We start from the raw sequence: 3,067 nt of genomic DNA on the forward strand, positions 1-3,067 counted from the left end.
AACGCATGGAGATTTAAACGGTGTATTTTTAGCGTAAACACCTCAAAACAGATGACTGGCATGAAAATTAATTATTAACTCATAATTAACATATACAAAAATAACAATGAAATTTTGTAATTGGTAAGACTAACACATGTTGAAAATTGGCAAAGTACTTTGAGGAAATACACGTACATTCACACACACAAATGAATTTTGTGGATAAACATTAAACGAAAGTTTTTTTCCTGTAATCGCTGGGGCTTTGAAATCAGAGTTGACAAACTAAATACATAGATCAAGCGGGTGCGTAAAACTTTTGGTTTTTTTTTGCCAGTACGGTATACTTTAAAAGTCAGTATACAAAAAAAAAAATTAATTCTGATAATCCATATCGAAGTATAATCATTAATCGTTAATCGGAGACTAGTAGAACTCATCTTAAAAATAAAATATGTAGATATTATTTGGTTGCCGTCGCTACTGAAAATATCGTAAAAGCGGTACATTGCTGTATGAACACTTTCATATATGTAGCTGCAGCAACTTGAAAGCTTCGATCGGCCTCGCTCGGCTCGGCCCGGCTCGGCTCCGCTTTCTGTATGAACGCACCCTGAGTCTTGCACACCAGGTTTTTAGAAATTATCGTCATCATACCAATTTTAAAATAGTCTCTCTTAAATCAGTGGCGAATCCTGATGAAAATTTGGGAGGGGAGGGGGTGGGGGGAATAACTTTCATAATGGTGTACCTTATTTAATGGTTGTGTTAATAAGTAAACATAAACTCCATTTTTGGTGCATATAGGTATGTACAATGGAAATTCAAAAGTGAATGCACTCACTTTGTTAAATACTTGCAATGTTTTTCAAATAATAAGTTTTTCTTTATATAGAAATAAGTTTTTCTTTATTAGAAAAACTCAAAAAATTTTCATACAAATTTTGAACTTTTTACTATGAATTTTTACAAAAATTTTAGCTATGCAGTTACCAGAAATTCTGGTGAAACAACTGTAAGATTTAAGTAGCTAAAAAATCGAGTTGATTTTTAATTTTTTATTTTTTTTTGCCGACGGCTTTATGCAATTGCCACCATATAAACGTAAATTTCTTGTAGAATAAAATAGTAAGTCGAGTTAAAGCTTGAACCATATTTTTATAAATAAATAATACAAAAATTTTTATCTGAAAACCATTTCAAATATTTAACAAAAATTACCATGCACTCAGTTTTGATCGCCCGTGTAGGTAAATATCGCTCAGTAAAGTCATAATACAAAAAATAAAAATTTTGAGTTGAGTTGAGTTTTCTGCATAACTTTCCTCCCCCGCGGAGCCGCGCCTGTCTTAAATAGAGCACCCGAAATATATGCTGCACAAAGGGAACACAACCACACAAAAAAAATAAAAATAGTAAAAAAATCAAGTCAGATCCTTAGATTTTCAGCAAATCAAACGGAAGCAGGCGAACCATAGAATCGGAAGCAAGAGTTTTAAATGATTTCAACTTACAAATCAGGTGACGTCCTCTGTGATTGGTAGGGTAGGTATCGCTGGTCAAAACAGGGTTAGACTGCTGAAAAGCAGCCATTGGTAGGACAAAACTCAAGTTATAGCGGTATGTAGGTGCACTTAGCAAAAAAAGTAGCACTATTGGTTTTATACGCATTGTTTTAGAATGAAACTTTAAAGAGTATCCTTTTTCGATATCACTATATAGCCATTAATAATAAACATTTGAAAAATAATAGCTTTTAATTTTGGTTAATAATTTGATGACTAAAAGCACAAGTTTTAACCTTAACAATATCAAATTGAGACCTGCATAGTCTTTTTGGTTTCAATGTAACAACGAAAAACATATCAATGCTACAAGGAAAACTATCATTTAGATAAGATGATTCATGAGGAAAAATATATAATCGAAATTTTCACGTTGATGGCTAAATATAAATGCCCTGAGGAAACTTTTTTGAGTGTAGCGACTACTAGATATTGGCGTATGGCATTGATGACCTGTATTTGAAAGTACTGACATACATACATATATACGGCTATCTCAATGATCTTCGTCGCTCCTTCGGTGCACGGAGTATTACACTATCTCTATAAAAGGACAACGGCGACCACCACGAATGATCAAACTGCGACTAATGCCGAATTTGCACTAGGCATTCAAATGACAAAAAATGTATGCCATTTAAAAAAATGCCATGTTGAAATGAACTTAATGAATTTTATTTTTAATGTAATGACACAACTATTTTTAAATGCCCGCCTTTGTCATTTGTCATTTTTGCCATTTAATGCCTAGTAGAAATCCAGCATAAGAATCCCCGTTGACGGCTCAAAAATACCAATGGTTAGTAACCCGAAAAGTTTAAGCAGGCAACGGAATGCGACCTGATATCGCGTGGTAATGCATTGAAAATCCATGAACACAATTCATCGGAAGACCTCTCTGGGCTACTCCACTGCGAACATTTGGCTTCAGAACTTGATCAACTTTGAAATATTACTATGTATTCGGAATATACACAATATCTAGTGAAATAAATATATACCATGCTATGGAGGTATGCCATAAGTCCTAGCGTAATTATATAGAGAATTTCCTCCTCTGCATACATTGTAACATCCTTGCAGGAAATGGGCCTAGTTAACTCCTTTAGAACATAAACTATCAATAATAAAAAAAAATAATTTTTTTTATATTTCTATTTATTTATTTACTTTATTTAAAATTACATATTTGCTTACTTGCTTACATGTTCTTTTGTAGGTAGTTTCATATTTGAATTCGATCAGACATAACATCAAAATGATAATATAAACATTCGACTTTTATTTTATTTGTCTTGAATACGAAAAAGAATCTGCGAAGTGCTGAGAAAATAGTGTATTGAAAGTAATTTTGGTATGAGGATATTCAAATAGAAAGTTTTAAAGAAAACAAACTCCCGATAACGTCTGCATGACTACTCCTGCACGAATTTCCAACTAACTTAAAGTTAGTTTTGTCATAGGTAATTAAATATTAGTTAATTCTCGAAATCCCGAAAAACGCTAACTAGAAGTTGGTT

General features: G+C 32.7%; 1 long non-coding RNA gene across 1 annotated transcript; it reads left to right on the forward strand.

Annotated features, from left to right (window-relative positions):
* Positions 1-6: 6 nt before the first annotated feature.
* LOC118757418 lies at positions 7-2,704 on the forward strand. The gene is made up of 2 exons (XR_004995215.1): positions 7-789; positions 1,233-2,704. It is a non-coding gene; the product is annotated as an uncharacterized LOC118757418 (long non-coding RNA).
* Positions 2,705-3,067: the final 363 nt, after the last annotated feature.

The sequence above is a fragment of the Rhagoletis pomonella genome, unplaced genomic scaffold (assembly GCF_013731165.1).
Source record: "Rhagoletis pomonella isolate Grant_MI unplaced genomic scaffold, Rhpom_1.0 Rhpom_scaffold_17668, whole genome shotgun sequence".
Lineage (NCBI taxonomy): Eukaryota > Metazoa > Arthropoda > Insecta > Diptera > Tephritidae > Rhagoletis > Rhagoletis pomonella.